Raw genomic sequence first — 22843 nt, forward strand, 5'->3', positions numbered from 1 at the left:
ACGTATGTAGACGACATTCTTGTCGCAGAAGCTAACTGGTCAGAACACAATCTGATTCTTGAACAACTGTTACAAACTTTTCATGCACAAGGAATTACTGTTAATCTTAGTAAATCGCACTTTGGCAAAACTTCTATAAAATTTCTTGGACACGTGATTTCAGCAGAAGGCATTGCGCCTGATCCAGAAAAACTTCAGGCTCTACGTGACATTACTGTTCCTACGACGAAGAAGCAATTACGCAGTTTTTTGGGCTTAATTAACTTTTTTCGTAAATTTATTCATCATTCTGCTTTAGACACGCCTAGACTATGCCAATTAACAGGTAAAAACAGTATTTGGTCTTGGGATAAGCAAGCACACTCTGAATTCATGAACCTGAAACATGCTTTGTTGAATGCACCACTTTTATCGCATCCAGATCTTACTAGAAATTTTTCCATTGCTACCGACAGTTCCAACACCGCTTTAGGCGTACACATTTTCCAGGAAATAGAAGAAGATGGTTCTACAGTAATTAAAAACATCGCATTTGCAAGTCGCATTTTGTCACCTGCAGAACGAAATTATTCCGTCACAGAACTTGAAACATTATGTGTTGTATGGGCTTTTACGAGATTTCGGCACTTTCTTTATGGCAGACATACCACCGTTTACACAGACCATAGAGCTATACAATTTTTGCTTTCAGCTAAATTTACTCACGACAGATTAAGTAGATGGAAACTATATTTACAAGAATTTAATTTTACGATTGTTCATATTCCCGGTACACAAAATGTTATAGCAGACGCACTATCGCGTTCTCTCGGCAACAATCAGCAAGACATCGCAACCAACTTCTGCAAAGCAAATTTCAGCGTCATGTACATTCAACAAGTTGCATTTGAAAATTTTATTTCATCGTCATTACAGGACATAGCACAAGAACAAAATAAGGACAATGTGTGGAAAGAAATTAAACACCTTTGGCAAGATAGGAAAAATGTTACGATTAGGAACCACTACACTGTACGCAATGACATTCTGTTTCGCCGCTCTCATCCTGACAGCAACATTTGGTTATTATGCATTCCTGACGAACTGGTTAACAAACTAATTTGGTACACTCATTTAAGCTACGCACATTACGGAGCACGAAAATGTTTTCTTATACTGAGACAGAACTGTTGTTTTGCCAACATGGAGAAACGTATACGACGAGTTTTAGCGTCTTGTAAAATTTGCCAGAAAGCTAAATCAGACACCACTTCACATATTCCTCCTTTATATCCCATTATACCTGTTAAATTAAGACACATGGCCGCAGTAGATATTTTTGGTCCGATTCCCAGAACTAACAGAGGTTTTTGCTACATCTTTGTCGCTGTTGAGCTCACTTCAAAATTTGTTACTTTCACTCCGTTACGCAAAGCTACTGCTAAAACTGTTTCGAAAGCATTTGTAAAACATTTTCTATCTCATGTAGGGCATGTGATGAAAGTAATTTCTGACAATGGATCTCAATTTCGTAGTAACGTATGGACACGCATGTTACGAGCCAGAAACATTTCTCCGATCTATATATCCAAGTACCACGCTTCTTCGAACCCTTGTGAAAGATTAATGAAAGAAATTGGTAAGCTGTGCCGAATATACTGCCACAAAAGACATATTGATTGGGATACACACATACTCTCATTCCAAGACGTAATTAATTCCATTCCAAATGAATCCACTATGCTATCTCCGACTGTTATACTGAAAAACGTTGAACCACCGAATAAAATTAAAGAATTAGTAAAACTACCCAAAAGTCGTCGCCTACGACACCACGAAATAATTGACATTGCGCTGAACAACATCAAACGTGCCGCAGAGCGCCGGAGAAGACAGCAAAAACAGGTTTGTACACGCCGCGTCTTTCACGTTGGACAGAAGATACTAGTACGTACACACTATTTATCCAGCAAATTAAAAGGTAAGTGCAGTAAATTTGAACTTCTATACGCAGGTCCATATCGGATTCGCAGCATCCCTCACCCCAATGTTGTACATGTCGAAACTTTGAGAACTAGAAAATCGAAAGGCAATCACCATATATCAAACATTAAACCGTTTATTGAGTGAAACCACTGTATGATTCAACACACTATGATGCCATTTACTAATGCAATTATTTCACGTGACTAATTACTGATGATTATCGTATTTTTTCTTGGCAAGTGCCCGGCAAGGTAAGGTTAGCAGGTCGCTTTTCTTGTCGTTACACATCAGACCGTGCATATTTTTCCAGATGAATTTACACATTTATGACTATTTTTGCAATTATATTTATGTGACTACTTATTGATGATTATCGTGTTTTTTCTTGGCAAGTGCCCGGCAAGGTAAGGTTAGCAGGTCGCTTTTCTTGTCGTTACACATCAGACCGTGCACATTTTCCACTTTTTTTGTGTATATGACTGTACTCCAGTTTTGTTTGTATGGACTATGAAATAGTTAAGATATAACACACACCAGTCGACTTTGACATTTTTTTTTGCCTTATGACATCTCAACATCGTGACTGTTTCACATTTTTTTTGCTACTGCATTGTATTATTATGTGTACATTTTTGCATCTGAACACTGTCAACGTCTTTAACATATTACGTTTTCTGTCATGTTATGCTGTAGGGTTAATTATGTTACCATAAACCAGTCATTATCTAGTGGGTATATGATTTAAATGCAGGACATTAATCTTTGTTCATCAATTTCAGAAAGGAATGATGATTCTAAGAAATAAATTTAACATAAATGGAATTTCACCTACGGAATAAACGAAAGGAGATGCAATAACTTTATGAGGAAGAGTAAATGGATCAGGATTAACAAACATTAACAAGAATATACTATACTCATCGAAGAATAGCAGTCTTAACTAATTTTTTCTTTCAGAATACAAGGTGATTGATGCAGGCTGTCAGACTGAACTACACATCTTAGTTTTAGTGATGAAATATGCTAGAAATAAGGAATAGTTATATAATGAGTAATGAAGTGATTTTTTTGCAGATGATAATGAATACTGATGAATAATGATGAAGGATATGGTATTATGAATAATGAAGTTTTTCTTTACAGGTGATGATAATGGTGAAGTTATGATGATATGGATAATGAAGTTTTTTTCTTTACAGATGAGGATAATGTTGAAGTTATGTATTTATGCTACGTAGTTATTTAAGTATTTGTTGCAGTTTGCTTTGACAGCAGGTGTTACATTGCATAGTAGGATGACGGAAAGTTTTGGAAAGGACAGCTATGGAACACATTTTATACACATTTCACTACTTGTTAATTCGAAGTTCACTACTTTTCAGCATAGTGTGCGTTTCTTCTTTCAGGTCAATAATCCGTTTTTGTATTTTTTCCAGGAGAAGTTTTTCATGACACTTACTAAACCTGTTACTTATTATACCTGTTCTAGTACTTGCATTTTTATATTTTTTACCCATTTGTGTTTATCATTTATAAATGTGATCACATGTACTGCCTTGTTACATAATCTTGCTACAGCTGACTCATGACGAATGACGTTACCTATCCTCATTTGCAGCAATAGGTCAAAAGCAAAAAGTATTATGCCTCAGCAATTAATTATCGATCCCAACGCAATGCATTGCTACCAAAAAAAAATGTATTACCAGTCCCACATAATGTCACTAGTTTATGATAATTCTGAATAATACTGATCAACTCTGAATAGCATGTCACTCGAGTAATGACCTCTTAATGAGACTATATTCAAAATAATGCTTTGTCACTAGCTAATAACTGCCACTGTTTATTGTAATGCCTGTGATTACTAATGATTTGACTGTAATTAACTGATTTTTAATAATGACTTTGTAATGATCTGAATAATACTGAATGATGAACTATGTTTTATTCTATTCAATACTTGATGGCCACTGAGTGCCAATAATTAATGTCACTCCACGAATTGTTATTAATTATGCCATTGATTAGCTCTTGTTTCCAATGTTGATACTTTGTTGTTGGAAATGAATGTGACTGTTTCATAATGCTTTGTAATTAGGAAAAGACTAATGATTCTTAATAGATTGGAATGACACATAATTAATTAACTATGGTACTGTTTAATAATGCTTTGTAATTAATTATGGCTAATAATTCTTAGTATATTGAAATGACAAATGATTAATTAATTAACTGTAATTAGACAAATGATTAATTAACGACAAATGATTAATTAACTGTAATTAGACAAATGATTAATTAACGACAAATGATTAATTAACTGTAATTAGAGAAATGATTAATTAACGACAGATGATTAATTAACTGTAATTATACAAATGATTAATTAACTGTAATTAGACAAATGATTAATTCAAGACAAATGATTAATTAACTGTAATTAGGAGAAGGTTAATGATTCTTGATTATACTCTGTAACTGAAAAGAATGCGATTATTTAATAATGCTTTGTAACCAGGAAAAGAAGGCTACTGATTCTATGTAAAACAATTAATGAACATTTTTCTGTAATACTACATACTTGGTACAGAAATGTTCAATAACTGGGCTATGAATGCCACAAACTACTCATGAAGACTGTAATTGTCAATATTATGTGACTTGATGTCCTTCACCTCATAAGCTGACTACCCTGAATTACTGCAATGTCCATTTCTCCTGTTTATCCCAGTGATCATGGAGCACTATATTTGGTTTTGCACTAATTCTACGTTGGTGTGCCTTGTAAGAGTGTGGTGTTGACACGACATGCTGTCCACCACCATGAGCGATGAAGACATTATTATGGTCCCACTGTTTGGTGTACCTAATGTACTGCCAAAATGAAAACATGGAACATTACTACGACAGTTCAGTGTCTTGGCTACACTGATAAATTCTGATGGGAAAAGAACTTCAAGTTGTGTCACTTGGTGTTGTACTACTGTGGAAAGATATGGACTTTCAGAGCAGCTGTGTGCAATCTAAAGTGCTACAACCATGATGCAATCCTTCCCTTTCCTATCCTGATTCTTGTCACATAAAGAAAAAAATTTTTTTTTGGTAACATCATTTATGTTCATAGGTTATACATTTTTCGATTTGCTAAACTCCAGTGTGAGTACACTTATGTCAATGGTCGACACGATGTTTGCCATTATGTTTATTTGTTGTGAAAATACTAAAGACATTTTTCAGTGCATGTGCACTTTGGACATGAATTTTTTTTTTGCCATTATGTTTATTTATTGTGAAAATACTAAAGACATTTTTCAGTGCATGTGCACTTTGGACATGAATTTTTTTTTTTTTTTGCCATTATGTTTATTTGTTGTGAAAATGCTAAAGACATTTTTCAGTGCATGTACACTTGTCAACATAATATTTTTTGCCAGTCTGTTTATTTGTTCTGAATATGCTAAAGAATTTTTTCAGTGCCTGTGCACTTTGTTATCTGTCAAATAATTTGTATATACTTTTCTGATTTGCTACTATGTTTTGTACTCACATTTTGTCTTTGTCTGATATATTTTGTACTTAGTGCGTGTGCACAACATTTACTTTATGTACTACATCTAATTATTCTTGCCAGTCTGTTTATTTGTTCTGCATATGCTAAAGAATTTTTTCAGTGCCTGTGCACTTTGTTATCTGTCAAATAATTTGTATATACTTTTCTGATTTGCTACTATGTTTTGTACTCACATTTTGTCCTTGTCTGCTATATTTTGTACTTAGTGCGTGTGCACAACATTTAAATATTCTGTAAGTTGTAGGATTTTGTTAATTAAAGAAAAATTTTGCCGCGCTTGGCAAGTCCAAATGACTCACCATCGCTGCCAAATTTTTGCCCCCCGAGTGGAGGGTTATGAAACACGTATGTAACGCAGCAGCGATGGCGAGGCATTGTAGCATCTGTGACCAGAGAGTATGCGCTTGACCGCGCGAGTGTTGCGAGCGGTTCTCAGTCAGTAGTAGTCTTTGCGAGTTAGTCTGTCGTTGCGAGTCGGTCGAGTCTGTCGTTGCGAGTCTGACAGTAGTCGTTGCTCAGTCTGTTAGTAGCTGTAGGCCAGTGCAGTACAGTAGTCGTTGCGCGTCTGTAGCTCTGTCTAGTTGAGAGCAGTACTCAGTCTGTAGTCGTCATGCAGAGCGGTCGGTCAGTAGTAGCAGCCCAGTGCGGTTGTGTGATGTAGGCGGTCGGCAACACTGGTCAAGATGAGGAATAAGGTATACTGTTAATTAATATAATCATTAGATAATGAAAAATTTTATTTATTGTAATTATTCTCCAACAAGTCTCCCAATAATAATTTTTTATTTCAAAAACATTTTTTCAAAAATTTAATTTTTCATTGAACTAAAGATTTCGTTGCACTTCCCTTTTCACTCCACTTCTTTAAAAGAAAATTTTTAGTAAAATCACAAAAAAGGAGAATATTATTATTTGCAATGCAGTTCCTCCAAGCTGTGCGCAACAACAAGAGCAGATATGTGACAACCATTTATTCTGAGGTAAGACTTTAATTCTGATTGTTTTACACAGGGCCAAAGACCGATATTTCGGTTTAATTAAATTTTCTTATCACTGAATGGACTTTAATTTTTCATGAGGAATTTATATTTGAGTCAGATTGCGTATTTCACATTTTTGTTGCCATTGTCAGTACATTTCATTGTGGGCAGGTTACGCATAGAGCCATGTCCATCAGCATTTCTAATTAGTATTGTCCTTTTCTTTTAAAATTTTTGTAGGGAGGTTACACTTGGCTCCCCATTTCTATTAAGTATTGTCCATTTTATTTCTTTTAAAATACGGTGGGGAGGTTACAACCTTCAACTAAAATGTCTTCCCTGTACGGGAATAAACATAATGGCTGTAAGATTGCAGGTTGTAGGCACATGGTCGACGAGATATATAAGTTTGGGGCTGGTGTGAAGCGTGCTCTGACAGCCTAATGGTAAGACAACCGCTCGCAAAAAGCGGGAAATCCGGTTTCAAGTCCCGGTCAGGCACAAATTTTCATTTTCGTTATTCCATTATACAGCTGGTGGAAAGGAATATGTGGAAAACACAAAAGAGGGCACAACATAATAGGACATGTGTTAAGACATCAGTGAGAAACTTGCACGGTTCTTGAGTGAGTCGTGGAAAGCAGAAACTGTAGAGGAAGGCAGAGATTGGAATATATCGAACAAAATATCGAGGAATTTTCGTGTTAAGTGCTACTGTGTGATGAAGAGGTTGCAACAGAAGAGGAAGTCGTGGCGAGCTGTAACAAACCAGCTACATGACTCAAGACATCTCCAAAAAATAAAAAGAAAATACACGAAATTGTTGTCAGTGAGATAGGTCTGTAGTTCTACACTACTGGCCATTAAAATTGCTACACCAAGAAGAAATGCAGATGATAAACGGGCATTCATTGGACAAGTACATTATACTAGAACTGACATGTGATTACATTTTCACGCAATTTGGGTGCATAGATCCTGAGAAATCAGTACCCAGAACAACCACTTCTGGCCGTAATAACGGCCTTGATACGCCTGGGCATTGAGTCAGAGCTTGGATGGCGTGTACAGATACAGCTGCCCATACAGGTTCAACACGAAACCACAGTTCATCAAGAGTAGTAACTGGCGTATTGTGACGGGCCAGTTGCTCGGCCACCATTGACCAGACGTTTTCAATTGGTGAGACACCTGGAGAATGTGCTGGCCAGGGCAGCAGTCGAACATTTTCTGTATCCAGAAAGGCCCGCAAGGGACCTGCAACATGAGGTCGTGCATTATCCTGCTGAAATGTAGGGTTTCGCAGGGATGGAATGAAGGGTAGAGCCACGGTTCGTAACACATCTGAAATGTAACGTCCACTGTTCAAAGTGCCGTCAATGCGAACAAGAGGTGACCGAGACGTGTAACCAATGGCACCCCATACCATCACGCCGGGTGATACGCCAGTATGGCGATGACGAATACACACTTCCAATGTGCGTTCACCGCGATGTCGCCAAACACGGATACGACCATCACGATGCTGTAAACAGAACCTGGATTCATCCGTAACAATGACGTTTCGCCATTCGTGCACCCAGGTTCGTCGTTGAGTACGCCGTCGCAGGCGCTCCTGTCTGTGATGCAGCGTCAAGTTTAACGACAGCCATGGTCTCCGATCTGATAGTCCATGCTGCTGCAAACGTCGTCGAACTGTTCGTGCAGATTACTGTTGTCTTGCAAACGTCCCCATCTGTTGACTCAGGGATCGAGACGTGGCTGCACGATCCGTTACAGCCATGCGCATAAGACGCCTGTCTTGTCGACTGCTAGTGATACGAGGCCGTTGGGATCCAGCACGGCGTTCCGTATTACCCTCCTGAACCCACCGATTCCATATTCTGCTTACAGTCGTTGGATCTCGACCAACGCGAGCAGCAATGTCGCGATACGATAAACCGCAAACGCGGTAGGGTACAATCCAACCTTTATCAAAGTCGGAAACGTGATGGTACGCATTTCTCCTCCTTACACGAGGCATCACAACAACGTTTCGTCAACTGCTGTTGGTTTGTGTATGAGAAATTGGTTGGCAACTTTCCTCGTGTCAGCACGTTGTGGGTGTCGCCACCGGCGCCAACCTTGTGTGAATGCTCTGAAAAGCTAATCATTTGCATATTACAGCATCTTCTTCCTGTCGGTTAAATTTCGCGGTGTAGCGATTTTAATGGCCAGTAGTGTAAATGATTTATGCAGCTCATGCTACGTCCTACCTCTTTACCTCGTGCTATGGCTGACTGTCGCAGCCGTGGCACGTCATTGCACCACTTCAAAGGAACGAAGAGTCTTGAGACACAGTCCGAGTGGTAGTTATCCTCACGTATAGTTACTTTACACAGCCGTTTAATGTGAGTAGCTGTTTATGAGAATACACAGCAGAGAGAGAGACTTGAAAGACACCAAACGGATCATTTTCTTTTGACATGAGTGCATTTGAATTAAAAAACTGGGTTTCGGTTTATCAAAATCCCCGTGTAAAATCTGTAGCTAATGTGGGTAGCGCTTTCGCATGGAATGATGGAAGTATGCATCATTTTGTGACGTTGTTTAAGAGTGTTGGGAGGTGTACTCACCTTCAGGTCGGCGTCGTACGTCTTATCCCAGAGGTTGGGTCCCAGGAAGGCGGCCTGCGCTTCCACGTTGCACCACAGCTCGCCGTCGTCCTTCTTGTCTTCAGGGCCATCCTTGCCGCTGGTCTTCCCTGTAACACACACAGAGCACTCGTCTTTACTGGCAATCAAACCAGTCTATCAGTACGGACGTCTCTCCAAAAGTACGACCAACAGATAAGACGCGGAGCCTGTAATTGTACATTGTCAACCAGCACTCACCTCAAAACAGCCTCACTGCACCGTCTGTAAGAAAATTTTAGTCTCTAAACACTACCAGCTCTTAGATAAAATTCAAAGTATAGCTTTGAGTATGTACTCGAGAGATACAGCGCGCCCAGGCCTAAGAGAGTGTTACTTTACGTCTCTATTCCACTCAGAGACACATCGTTGTATTCTAATCCTACATAAGACATGTGGAAAGGTAATACCACTCGAAAATTTTACTTTCTTTCGCGTACCCTTACCCAAGAAATGCTTCATGTGACTTGGTTTATAGCCTACCGCCAGCTTGCAAAAATCTTCAGCAGCAACTGTAAGAATCGTGAAGACAGTAGCTCTCGGCTTCGTCTATAAGGAAACGGCTTACAAGACGCTGGTGAGATCAACGCTGCCCCGGCGAATAGAGCGCTTATCCAGTAGGAGAGGCATCTGAAACCGAACGAATTTAGAGACACGTCTAAAGTAGCAACAGGTCAGCATAGCCCATGGAGAAAGAGTAACTGAACAGCTAAGAAAATGTAAATTCCAATATTTGACACAAAGGCGAAGTTGTTCTCGAGCGAAACCCTGTTGGTACTCCTCCTCCCCATCCGCCTAACAGGATTTCATGAGGAGAAAGTCCTTTTTATACAAAAAATTCGAATTTACATTGTTTCCTCAGTACATACGCAATAGGAACAGGACAAAAATTCACTAATATTGGTACAAAGTACCCTCCACCATACACAGGAGTCTGGATTGAGAAGTACACACACACACACACACACACACACACACACACACACTGGTTGTAACGGTTATAAGTTCAGATATTTTTGTATGTGGTACTTTAATATGTACACACATATGTGTCAGTTGTTTTTTTTTCTGGGTCAAATAGTCTTCCCAAAAACACATCACAAACTTTACGACCTGATATATTCTGCATGGCGGTAGCTGCATCATGAGTGGACAACGCCTGTCACTATAGACTAACTGTATTACATCGACACATTCACACTGCAACATCTGACTTGCTGCCCAGGGGAAAATAACCATTATTGCCACATGTACTTGGAGGTGCCATCCAACCTAAAAACACATGACTTGTAATAGCTATACGATCTCGTAAACTGACATATGGCCGGGAGAGCGGTGTGCTGACCGTATGCCCCTCCATTTCCGCATCCAGTGATGCCTGTAGGCTGAGAATGATACGGCGGCCGGGCGGCACAGTTGAGCCTCCATGGCCTGTTCGAGCAGAGTTTTTTTTTTGTAATAGCTATAATTATTAGTCTACAAATGACATACATACTTATGTAATGTTGTTCAGTACACCATCCTCAATCACCAGTGGAAATATCTGCATTTATACCCATTACACCCCGCATATATAGTGTTAGGGCTACAAGTGCAGATACTTTTATTGGCGACTGAGGACGGCTATTAAGAGTAGTATGTTTTTAGCTTGGTTAGTACCTCCAAGTACATGTGGCAAGAGCAAGCTGTTAATGTTTATTTTCTCCTGCCGAGAGGGTTAGGTGTTGAAGTGTGGACACATCGACGCAAAATGGTTAGTCAAAACTGACAGGCTAGTCTACTGAGAGCCATGCAGAGAACATCAGGTCGTGAAGTTCGTGATGTATTTGTGGGAATGTTCGACTCACAGAAAAAGAACGAACACACTGATATGTGTAGGTATCTAGGTACCACTGATAAGCTCTGGGGACAGGTTCCTTACACCAAACAAGAAAAAATGTGTCTAATAAAACATCGGCTCCAAAATGCATATCTTAAGAGCTTGTTCAGTAGAAGAGATGTGTTTCACACTAGCGAAGATGAGAAGGTGGAGCTCATAGCTCTTAAAGTACGCATTTCAGACCCTATGTTTACTTGACGCTTGTTCTTGGTGTGGTCCGTACTACCTCCTCCACGCCGTAGAAGAGATCCGTTTCAGAGTATCGAAGATGAACAAGCGCGCACAGCTCTAAGTTGTGCATTTTAGAGCCCATGTTTAGTAGACGTTTTCGTGGTTTCGGTGTAAGGAAAGTGTCGCTAAGGCTCGTCCGTGTTTTCTTGGGATACCTTATATATATATAACCTGCCGTTATCTTGAGACTCTAATTAAGCACTATAATCGCTGGTAGCATGGTGTAATTCAGATAGTCAGTTTTCTCGCGGTTCGGAAGTGGTTCCCGAAGAATAAGAATGGTCGACGGTTTCTTGCGTTCTTTGCAAGCGTACAGGTTTAAGTTTCTGATACATTATACGTAAAAGACTATACCAGGTGAGAAACTAAACCTTTGTTATGTGCATTCTTTAAAAACCACATTAATTTGAATAATCTGCTACATATATGAAAGAAATCAGGAGCATCTGCTGTCTTTCATGACTGGGCTCGGGTGAGTAATGTATCAAATAGTGTTAAATATTTACTTTTTAACCTCCTGAGTGAATAAAGATTTCAATCCGATTGACGGAATTCAAAGCCAGAAGTAAAAATAACATATGAATTCGGAAAATTTAACGAGATGGTTACGACGCTAGAGAAATTTTGCAAATCAGTGTTTTCTTGAACTGTAAGTGACATTAGCTCATTCCTTTATATTCTTTCCACCATAAAGATGTCTAATGTACGGGCACGCGATAGAAGTAAGGTGTGAGCTGCTCTACTGGACATGAACAGTTAGGACAATACACGAAAACAACAGAGACTGCGTGCACGATACGGACGTGAGAGCTGTTAAGATGCTGGAGGCGAGTCAGGAAGGAAGAATAAAAATCTACTTTTTGGTTGTAGCGTCTGGCCACAGGCTGAGAACTGATAATGGCAAAGGCCTCGACGCTAACGACCTATTCGAGGACGCTGTAGATGAATGCGTTTCCAGCACGAACGGTGCGGTTTGAGAATTACGGCGGTACGGCGTAAACATGTGTTCTCCCGCCGCAGACAGGCATTTACAACGCAGACGGGCGCCGCCGCTGTACGGTAGCAGTGTCCTTGCCGCCGCCCGAAAATATGAGACACGGTGCGGTGCGTGACGCACTTGCCAGACGCCGCTATCTCCGCTGCGTAGCGCCGCGTCACCACTGCCGGCCGTCCAAGGGCGCAGTGCGGACACTGAAACGGCCCGTGCTGGACAGCGGGTGTCTCAGCTGATGTTCCAACCTTCTGTTCTGAACAGCGAACGTGGGAGCGGTCCTCCTCCACAGCTGCGACGTCAGCGCGGCAGATTGCTAAACGAAGGGACCAGGGTTCGATTCCCGGCCTGGTCGGAGATTTTTCTCCACCTGCGGACTGGCTATTGTGTTGCCCTTACGTTCATATCATCATAATTGACATTCTACTGTTGAAATGGTCATAAGGGCACGTACCGAAAGCCAATTAAAGAAAAAAAAAGCCACATGTGAGCGATAACAGTAAATGTATGGCTGCAACTGCTTGGTCCGTACCTGCTTCTGATGACCTCTAAAATCTTAACATAATCTTCCATATTCTGCACAGAGTGCTGAAGATGCCAGCGAACAAGCACCAGACAAGTTTATCATACGCCTTTTTTTCTTGTCATCAATCTTTTGACTCGTTTTGATTCACTGTCACGAACTCCTCTCTAGAGCCGATCTCTTCATCTCATGATAGGACTTACAACCTAAGTCCTCAATTATTGGTTGGATATATTCAAATCTCTGTCTTCACCTACAGTTTTTACTGTCTACAGCTCCCTTCAGCACCATGTAAGTTATTCCCTCATGTCTTAACACATGTCGTATCATACTGTCCTTTCTTCTTGTCAGTGTTTTCCAGATCGTCGTCTCCTCGCCAATTCTGCGGAGACCACCTCATTCCTTATCGGTCCACCTAATTTTCAACATTCTTCTGTAGCATCAGAACTCCAACGATTCTATTCTCTTTCTTTTCACAGTCCCTGCCGCCTTGCTTCTTTCGTAATGTGTTATTTTGTTTCCATGGTAGCAGAATTGCTTCACTTTATAGTATCAGCAGTCTTCTTTTATCCAGGAATGCCCCCTTTTCCTGTTCTAGTCTACGTTTTATAGCCTCCTTGCTTCTTTCATAATGTGTTATTTTTTTTCCAAGGTAGCAGTATTCTACTTCTTGGTCAACAATTTTGATGTTTTTGTCGCTAATCTCATTCCTGTTACTCCTCATTACTCTCGCTTACTGTCAGTCCACATTCTATGCTCGTGAGACTGTTCACTCCATTTAATAAGTCTTTTAATTCATTTCCACTTTCACTGAGGGTAGTAATATCATCAGCGAATCTTATTACCGACATCATTTCACCCTGATTTTCAATCCCACACGGAAACCTTTATTTTATTTCCGTCATTGCTTCTTCGATGTACACGTTGAACAGTGGGCGTGGAAGACTGCAGCCTTTCTCATATATCTTTCCTAATCTTAGCACTTCGTTCTTGGTCGTCAATTCTTTTTGTTTCCATTGATTTTTGTACATTTTGTATGCTACACGCCTTTTCCCTGCAGTTTACTCCTGTATTCCCCATATTTCCGAACGTCTTTCACTATTTCACTTTGTCGAACGCATTTCCTAGGTTGAAAATCGTCTTGATTTTTCTTAAGCCTTGCTTCCATTATCAAGCGAAACGACGAGTTTCCTGTTTGGTTACTTTACCTTTCATAAACCCCAACTGATTGTCGTCTAAAAGATCCTTAATTTTCTTTTCTATTCTATTCTTTCGTATGTTACTCGCGTCAGCAGCTTTGATCCATGAGATGTTAAACTTAGAGTACGATACTTTTCGCACTTTCTGCTCCCGCTACCTTCTCATTTGTGCGGATGATATTTTTCCGAAAGTCTAATGGTAAGTCTCCAGTCTCATAGTTTCTGCAGACCATCTTGAATAGTCGTTTTATTGTCGCTTCTTCCAGTGATTTTAGAAATTCCAAAGGAATATTATCTATCCCTTCTGAGTTATTTGATTGCCAGCCTTTCAAAACTGTATTATATTCTGAGTCTCATATGAGTTTCCCTACGCCTTCCATATCGACTCAAATTTATCCTTTTATCACGTGAACCTCCAGGCTCGTCAAACAACCTAATTTCTTGATCTATCCAACGTGTGTGCTACAACGGAAATATAACGCAGGGTTGAATTATGCCGAAGCTTCCCACTCACTCAGGGTCATTTTTGTTGAACGCTGGAATCGGACTTCTTTTTCTGATTGTCAGGTCTAACTAAAACACACACACACACACACACACACACACACACACACACACACACACACACACCTTCTTTGAATCTTGGTTCTGCTAGATGAGGAAACATTTCGCAGAGGTACTTTAAGCATTCTCCGTACTTTGGGAAGGCTTTCACAGAGTCTTTCATTAGGCACAACTTTACGTGTAAGTGTAGAGGTGTTATATATTTTTTCCGGTCCATGCAGTTCATCTGAAGAGAAAAGGAGCCGAAGAGCTTATTACAGTATAGGGTGGGCGAAATAAAACCGGCCCATAAAATATTCTATGCACCTTTAGGTAGGCAACCAAACTTACGTCGTCCGTAGCTCGGGCAGATGATGTAAGTTGCGTTGCCTATATCTTATGGTGCATAAAATATTTCCAGGGCCAGTTTTTATCCCCCCCCCCCCTGTAGTTGTGACACAAATATACTAGTCAGTGCAGCCACGGCTACCGAAATTTTAACTCTACATAATTGAAGTGGAATGTAAAATATGTATAATTACAATCGCTAATATTGCATTTTTCTTAAATTATAGAGTGTTAATTCTAAAAAAATGGTGACTTATATGGCTTTTCCGTTAAAATTTTAGGATTCAGTTCACTAAAAGCCAGAAGTATCGGCAACTTCATTAAAAATTTTTTCTTTCGTACGCCTGTGATATTTGTACTAGTCTCTCACAGGATCCTCAAAGTAACTAGTTATGTGTGTGCCCTCGTCGTCATTCGCTTCGTCTCACAAAAGCAGCCTGGCAGGGTGCCGCTTTCTGTGAAGAATGCTTTACACAGAGAGAGCATTCTCTCGGCTGTGAATGCTAAGCGGGCACTAGCGAACAAAGTTCGGTCGTGCTCGGTTCATAGCTGCTCGTTCGTGTTCCTTCCGTTGTCTCTCTTCCAATGAACCATTTCCGCGCTCTCCACTTCGACGCTCGCCACAGTACAAACAGAACAGAGCATTCGCTTGAACAGCATTTTTCGTCGTTGTAACTTACCCCCAGGTGTAGAAGCATGAAACCGGAATATGGTTGCAATAATTGTACGTCTGTTGTTTGAAACCGATAAACAATATTTTATTCAAAATAATCTCCACCATTGCTAATTATACATTTCTCCCAACTTCTCCGGCAGGCTATGAATGCCAAGCAAGAAAATTCCTCATTTGAAGCGAACTAGTCAGTGAGCCATTTTCGTACATTTTCATACGATTTGAAGCGTAGTTCAGCGAGAGCGTGTCCCAATGATGCAAACAGATGATAATCGGAAGGAGCCAAGTCTGGAGAATAAGCCGCACGCCGTAGTATTCCCCAACTGAACTCTTCGATCGTTTCCCTGTGTGTCATAGGGTGTTATCATGGAGCAAAATGACTGTGTGTTGCCGTTTTCCATACTCCGGTCGTATTTCACGTAAGGCTCGGTTTAAATCGATGATTTGCTGTTGTTAGCGATCAGTGTTAACGGTTTCACCGTGTTTTAACAGCTCATAATAGGTGACACACTTCTGATCCCAACAAACAAGGAGCATTGCCATCTTTCCAACGTGCTTTAGTCTTGTAGTGGATGTCGATGGTTTGCCTGGATTCACGCATGATTTAAGACGCTTAGGATTCTCAAAATATATCCACTTTTCATCACCTGTCACTGTTTGATGGAGAAACGACTTTCACAAGTGGTCTTTCGAACTGCTTGATGTCTTTCATTCAGTTCATACGGAATCCATTTTTCCACTTTCTGAACTTTTCTCTTAGTTTTCAAAGGAAGAGAAACGGCTTTCTGCGTCACATTCAATTGTTCCGCGAGTTCCTGTTGAGTTTGAGTATCATCTTGATGAATAACACCTGCAATTCGTTGTCTTCGAACTTCTCCGGTGGTTTCCCGCGTCGTTTCTCACGTCAAAATCATCACTTTTGAATTGTTTGAACCACTCGAAATACTGTGTACTCCCGAGAGCATGTTCTCCGAAAGCTTCGACAAGCATTCGATGCAATTCTGCAGCAGTTTTCTTCAAATGGTAACAGAGAACCAATGCTGTCTGCAGATCGTAGTTCGTAGACACAAAACTCAACGTATTTACGGGTTTGAAACTGATGTCAATGTATGGAAATTGGGTTACTGTGTGTGACATTCGTCGTCAGCCTTTACTGGAAGCAGATGGCGCTGCAGACGCGGTCTCACGGGCCCTACACTGACGGATGGCACCATCTATAGGGGAATTCTTCTACACCTGGTATTCGCCTGTGTTCTGTGAGTGGTGGAACAGCTGGACGGAAAGATTTGATGAGTACCGAGAAATATCGGAGACACATTTAATTGTGCAATTTGGCTGAAGTGCAACAGAAAATGCGAAACTTTAAGATATTTAGGCTTGACATAACGAATGCATCGTAATGGCCAGAAGGGGCCCACTCAGGTAACTGGAAATCAAAGAGAGAAAGATCCTGAGGTGGATACTAGGACTAGCAAAACAAGAGGAAGGCACACACGGAATCTGGCACAACGACGAGCTGCACAAACACCAAGAGGGCATCGTCATGCGTGTGTGGAAAAGGCGATTGGCCTTCTACGAACACTTGTCCCGCTGGCCCACATGAACCCCGAAAAACTCACCAACAGAATCTACACAGTGGCAAGTGGGTCGTCTCGGTCTGGAACAACTGGAGATCCCAATAGAGACAACACAAGACCGACTTTGGTTCCGGCAAGCCATCCGCGAGGGAATTTTCCTAATGTCCCTTACCCATAAGAAAGACACTTGGCCCTCAGTATGGCCAAGCGACGACGACGACGATGACGGAGAAAAGGAGGAGAAGAAGAAGAAGAAGAAGATACACGTGGCAATAAATTGTCTTTATTCGGTTGATGTTGTTTATGTTTAGTTAGTGACCTGGTCTGCATTTTTTCGTACAACTGCAGTGAGTAAACGCGGGAGAAAGGAAAGGAAGGGAGCTTAGTGTTTCACCTCGCGTCGACGACGAAGTTGGTACGTACGGTGTACAAAGTTGAATTACGGATGGATGGGAAAGGAAATCGTTCACGCCCTTTCGAAGGAAACATCCCGACATTCGCCATAAGGGATTAGGCAACTCGCAGAAGACTAGACGGCGTTTTGAACCTATAATTCTGTTTCCACTGTTTTGCACTGTAGTAAATGAAATCTTCCAATGCGAACCACCCAACCTTGGAAGTGCTCGCTTGCTTCGTTACCGCTCCTCTCGTGTTGTGTTCCGCCCGCTGCACTGCAGTCGCTTCCTGAATAGGTGCAAATGGTCACTGGCGAACTGTTCACGACTCTCACTCTCTAGCCCTTCGTTCCGCACGCAAGACGCAGTATGCAAGTAGCAAACGTTATCGGCACTTACCTGATACATTCAGATAGTTCTTGCATTTTCTCGCTTTTAAAATTTATAATTAATTCTCTTGATCGGGACCACCATTTCCAGCTCAGCTCCGCTCTTTTCAACGTAAAGCAGTACGAGGTCACTGTGGATCATCATATTTGAAAACAAAGTAGAGGACATGGCGAGCACTTTTAATAGAGTGAAAAAGCCACATTATGTGTTTATTCGGGATCGTATTTATTCAGAGCCTTTGTGAAACTGTGGTCTTGCAGTAATTAGATTTGGCTCTGAGGATGACCTCAGAAAAAAGTCAGAACCGGTAATGCGAATAAACGGACAAGACGGTGGATCATTTTCTCATCATGCAATTTACTAGGGAGTTACTCAGAAATAGTATAAATTCTTGGGCGGAAGGGCGGAATCGAGAGGGCCAGGCGATCCTGAAACAAACAGGGACGACAATGATGAAGGAAGTCACTGGAACAACCTTGGTACTAACAATACATCTGGCAGAAGACGGGAGGAAGCTGCGGGACAATAGAAGACGTGGCCTTCAAGTCGGTGATTCGAAGAAATTAGAGAAGGAAGACGGAGGGAGTGATATGTTACTCTTGAAGAACCGGCTTTCACCATCGGTAGCCTCCTGGGGCTGAAGGACTGTAACGCCTACCGGGAGCGAGTATTAAAAAAGAGCACGGCGTCATTTACTCATAATGGTCCTTTTAATGGCTAAAGACGTCCGCTCCACGAGACATAATGCTGTTGTTCTTCCTCATGTTTATTTGGTGATGGAGGGCAGCAAATGGAACGTAGGTGGTGACACGGAGTTACGCAAACGTCAGTACTTGAAATCTTCGATTATTTTTCTAAGTCTAAAAGAGATAATTTTTCATTGTAGACTGACCTGCGTCAGCTGTTAACTTACCCGCATGTATCATCAACACTGACAACTGTCATGCGCGTCAGTTTTGGTCCAGCAGTTCTCAGTCTTCCCAAAAAGCAGAATGAGATTTTCACTCTGCAGCGGAGTGTGCGCTGATATGAAACTTCCTGGCAGATTAAAACTGTGTGCCGGACCGAGACTCGAACTCGGGACCTTTGTCTTTCGCGGGCAAGTGCTCTACCATCTGAGCTACCCAAGCATGACTCACGCCCCGTCGTCACAGCTTTACTTCTGCCAATATCTCGTCTCCTACCTTCCAAACTTTATAGAAGTTCTCCTGCGAACCTTGCAGAACTAACAGGAGAGCTTCTGTAAAGTTTGGAAGGTAGGAGACGAGATATTGGCAGAAGTAAAGCTGTGACGACGGGGCGTGAGTCGTGCTTGGGTAGCTCAGATGGTAGAGCACTTGCCCGCGAAAGGCAAAGGTCCCGAGTTCGAGTCTCGGTCCGGCACACAGTTTCAATTTCCCAAAAAGCATTTTGCCTATCGGTCGGTATAGGCTTAAGTCATTTGTGCCTATTTGTCAATTTTTTGTTACTTAGAAACTATTCAAATATCTTCTTATATCTCCATTGCGAATGTGATCCAGTCTGCTACAACATTTGAAACTTCTTAGAAATTTCATTTCTGTGGCTTGTTAGTCTTACGAATCCGTTCTTCGCTGCTACACCGAGGATTTGGGACTTCTAGAGCCTCATATTGGTCTTTGTGTGACCAGTTTTCGCCAGTGATGTTCTGTCTGCGCCGCATTTTCTTGAGAAACGAAGTACCTTCCGTTCGATATTGAAAGGTCTCTGTTGGATTCCTTTCATGTTAATTTCTGAAATCTGTTGTCATTTACGGCATAAATGCCTCTTCTAAATTTACTGTGGTGTTTCTGACTATCTGGGAGGGGACTGAGCAGTGAAACGTGTTACTTTTACACATAAACAAGAACGATCTGTCACACTACTACACTTTAAAACACAGTTTATATGTAATTCATGCCACACAGTCTCATACGGAACCTACATCCACTTTCTTTTATATACTGTATATGATAAGATACTGTCATCCCCCTTCCCTTCTGTGTGAGAGGATGAATGAGCAAATGTATTTCTAGTTGCATGCTTGGAGGTATCAGACAAGCCTGTCTGCTAGAGAACAGTAGGACCAACGTCGGAACAGGTAGCTACGCTTTCTAAAAGCGGAGAGGTTTCTATTCTTGGTATGGTCCTGTCCGTCCCTTGGCATGTTGGTATAGGAAGCTGCCTCTCTGGTCACTTCCGTTTGTATTTGGGAGGCACCCCTCAGGAGGGACCCACGGCAGTCTGGCCGCGGCGAGCGTCTGAAGTGGTAAGATCTCCGGCTAAGTGCGTGTCTGCTAAGTCTGTAGGACAATGGATTTCTTAAGTTCAGCCTAACTGAAAATTTAATCACCTTTATCTCAGGTTTAGCTCTAAAATATCTAATGTTATCTTAAATTGCAACACAGTGTGATTCGAGTGTAGAGTTCAGAATATCTTCCAGTAGTTGCTTTGTCACTACTTTGTGAGTAAAGTGGAACCACCTGTTGATCACTAACTCTAACTAAGATCATCAATCTTAAATGCGAATGTGCGTGAGATTATAACGTCTCGTCTTGACAATATTTTTCAATATAGCAACTTTTCTTTATGTTCAACCCACGTGGGGTGTACTTTGTGAGACCAGTACCACGTGCTTATACAATTGTTTGACCCATCAGGTTAATAGTAAGACGACAGAAAGCAGTTCGAGGTTTTTCTTTTGTAAATTGCGTTTCGATGTAACTTTATTTTAATTATCAAAATTTTTGTGGAGTTATACTCTTTCTGTAAACCAAGTTGACCACGTGAAGCATGTGGTGTAAGCATCAAAGTAGCCCTCAGCTATTCTTTTCGGGAAGATTTCACAGAGAGTTAGTATGAATTTAGTATACCAGTGTGTGGTAATTACATGACGGACAGGATTGCGCTACGAACGTAACTTCTTTGGGTGAAAATTGAATCGGTTGGTAGTGGTTAATTTCCTCTTCCATATGTTTCAACGTTCTTCGTGTGTTATTTTATGAATGCAGTGTTGTATGCAGTCTCCCAATCTTGGCTCCATATTTGATGTGTTCTGTAAGATTACAAACTCACATTTTCACAATCCTAAATAAGGCACCAGTTTAGTTATGAATCAAGTTTAATATGATGAAATTTCAAGGATAAATGTTAAAATAAATTTCCAAATATAAACTAATTTATTTCTTTATACTTAAATTCTCTTTTATATGTATATATAAATCACCGGTTGTCGTATGACTATTAAAAGATTATAATTAATGTTAGTCTGGTTGTGAATTTGGTAAGCTAGACTGGATACCTGGTGAAACAGTTGCTCAGTAATGCATGGTTAACTTCCCCAGACAGCTCACAGCTTTTAACCCACCTTTACGCTCTAGAATAGCAGCACTGCTTGCAGAATAAATTAATGTAACAACATTACAATATCTCGAAAAGTAGCCGAAGACCTATTAGTGGACATTAAAACCACCCATCGCCTTTTTGACGACTTGTACTCTGCTGGAGACACATTCACTGCGGCTTGAACTTTTCTGGAGATATAGAGGAATGGCACCCTATTCTTCCTAAAGTACCGCAACCAGAAAACGTATCGCTGTTGGACGCTGGGATCTGGAACGAAGACGACGTTCTAACTCATCCCAAGGGTGTTCCACGGCGTTCAGGTCGGAACTCTGAGCAGGCCAGTCTGTTTCAGGCTTGTTATTGTCCACAGAGCACTGCCTCATAGATGCTGCAATACGACGGGATGCACTGTCTTTCTGATACAAACATTCACCGTCTTTCGAACTTATCCTGTGCTGCACACAGTACATAATGCCGTAAAATATGTTCATATCCTTCTGCATGTACCATCTTCTTAAGAGCAACAAGGGGACCATAGCCTAGCCACGAAAATTACACCCGTATCTCCTCTGTGCTTCAGTGTTGGCACAACACATGGCAGACAACGTTCTCCAGACATTAGCCAAACCCAAACGTTCCCATCCGTTCCACATACGGTATAGCGTGACTTATCATTCAAAATCATTCGTTTACAGTCATACCGAGTACAGAAAAGTGTGGCTTACGAGGACCTGTTCGGCCACTGAACCTCTTTCTTGATGACCACACCCTGCCTATCTAACCCATGTTAATTTAGGCAAGTATTTGACCCATTCTGAAAAAAGCTATTTGATGCAGGACCTTAATATTTTTACTGTATGTTACATGATGCTAATAGAGTCAACTGTACTAAAATCTGCGATATCCATTTTACAGTTTTTAAGAAATACTTTTTTAAATTTATTAACAAAAAATTAAGATTTTTCTGCAGAAAATATTTTTTGTGAACTTCCTAATTGGGGAATATTAATGAATGCAGTACCAGAGGTGGCTTCTTATGTTATACAGAGTCCCTGAAAATTTCATTCACTTATCTATGATAGCTTCTGATATAATGCGGCATATGTACTGAAAATTTTAGTTTGCGCGAAATAGCGTTCAAAGAAAAAACTTTTGAAATTTGTTACTTACAGTTAATTAAAACTGTCCTGCTGCATATGATGGCCCTTCTTTGGCCTCTAGCAGGTCTTCCAGCTTCTTTTTCACCTTCCTGGATGTTTGTCTTGCTTTCTTGGTCATATTAGATGCAGACCTGTCTGCATCGGCTATCCTCATTTTATCGCAATGTTGCAGCCCAGTGATCATATTTTCACCAGGATTAATTCCAAGCTTTTTCAGTACCCAACACTTGGCAATATTACCACAATTGAATGTAATAACAGCATCATGAATTCCTAGCTTCATTGTATGCATGCCTACAAATAGTATTAGGAAGGCGGTTCCAAATTATGCTGTTGAAACATTCATTTGGGTTCTGTGTCTGCCCATGCAGACATTTCCTTAGAATGACAGGATGAGCCAA

This window comes from Schistocerca piceifrons, chromosome 4 (assembly GCF_021461385.2).
Source record: "Schistocerca piceifrons isolate TAMUIC-IGC-003096 chromosome 4, iqSchPice1.1, whole genome shotgun sequence".
Taxonomy (NCBI): domain Eukaryota; kingdom Metazoa; phylum Arthropoda; class Insecta; order Orthoptera; family Acrididae; genus Schistocerca; species Schistocerca piceifrons.